Below are 1,761 nucleotides of genomic sequence, written 5' to 3' on the forward strand. Positions count from 1 at the left end.
TTTAGTGAGGTTGCACGCGCCTACATGTCCCTTCTAGGTCATGTCAGGCCAGAATGGCTCGTGGGAAACAAGATCCTTGCCTTCTTTTTATTCTCCATTCAGTCGACTCGGATATCCCCTGGCTGGCCGAATACAACACATCTCTGCTTGCCCAGGTCTCTGGCGTTTGGCAACATGATGTGGGAGAGAAATGAGGGAGTTATGACCGAGATAATGAGAGAACAGTGCAAGAAGGATTTTTTGCAAAAAGGGGAGGAGGGGTGCTCAAAAAGTCTGTTTGAGGGTGCAAATGAGCAGAGAGAGGGAAGGGAGGGGACTGGGATAACTGAGTGAAAGCGAGGCAGCGGGTAAGGGAGGGGTGGTGAGATGAGGAGAGCGTTCCTGCCGATGCTCACGTAGGCCCACAGCTGCAGAGAGGCACAGTTGCTACTCTCGTCTTTGTGCTGCACTAACACCCCTACCTCAGTTTTGTCGGCCACCCCCTCCCCGCCTCTTCCTCAGCCATCCTTTTCGGTTTTGTCACGCTGCTAGTCACACTCCCTGCCTCGCGCCTCTGAAGACCAACAAAGATAAAGGGGGACTGACAACTAGCGGCTGGACTGGGGTGAATAGGATGCAGACAGGACTTCCCATTTAGATCAGAATGTATGCACAGTTTCAAAAGAAGTCACATGCTCAAACCCTTGACATACAGCTGCAGCAAAAAATAAATCTGAGTGGCCCCAACCATTGACGTCTAACAAAATCGTTAACGCTTGTGCATTGTTACAAAAATGGCTGGTTTGTAGATCTAAATCTGATTTCTAGGCCATCTGTGGCGAATTTCTGGCATGCAGGGAGAGGCAGACACTGTCTCCGTGCACCTCAGCTCATCCTGGTGACATCATCATCCTGTGATGCACCAGTCTGCTTGGGTGGTTTCTGACTCTGCTCCATTATGGGATTCGTTGCTGGAAAAGTATTATATACTGTGACCTCATTCCTGTGTATTCATTATGCTATCAAGATCCGGTTTGACTCAGACCCTTTAATGCATACACATACAATACAACATCATGCTCATAAGAAATACACCAGAAATAGTTATAACTGGGACGCTTTGATGTTAAATATTGGCATATTACTGTTACTGTCCTTTACAAAAATGTAGATTCTCCATGTACATGTGGAAAAATGGGCACATGGAAAATCAACATAAGTATATTTTTCACTTATGTGCAGCTTCCTTGCTCATATGGAGCTAAGTATACCCCTGCTTCCACAGGAATAAAGAGATAAAGTTGCACTTAGTTGCTGCTAATCAAATGTATTTGATGAATCCATCATTAGCAAGACTGAACCCCTCTATGAAAGCAGAGGTTACTGCAGTTTGCTGGTCTTAATCTTCCGGGTTGTAACATAATGCTAAGAAGGAAAAATATCAGTAACGATCATAGAGAAGCAATTTTTGCTATCCGTCAATCCGTGGGAAGAGTTATGCCACCTTTTCCAAACTGTGAAGAGTTTGCCATTCTAGAGTGAGAAAGTGGAAAATGTTCAAGACAGCTGCCGTTTTTCCCAGGATTGGATGTCCCAGAAAGTTTACTGTAATGGCTGTGCAATGGCTACATCAGAAGGAATAATGATGGTAGAAATGTATAATTTGGGTTCATTTTGCAGCCACAGGTTCTGGGCACCGTACCAGAACATGAAGTCCTCTGTAAAACAGAATGTTCTGGAATCATATGTAAGGCCATCTAAAGCTTGGACAAAAATCAGGTC

The sequence above is a fragment of the Cololabis saira genome, chromosome 18 (genome assembly GCF_033807715.1).
Source record: "Cololabis saira isolate AMF1-May2022 chromosome 18, fColSai1.1, whole genome shotgun sequence".
Taxonomy (NCBI): domain Eukaryota; kingdom Metazoa; phylum Chordata; class Actinopteri; order Beloniformes; family Belonidae; genus Cololabis; species Cololabis saira.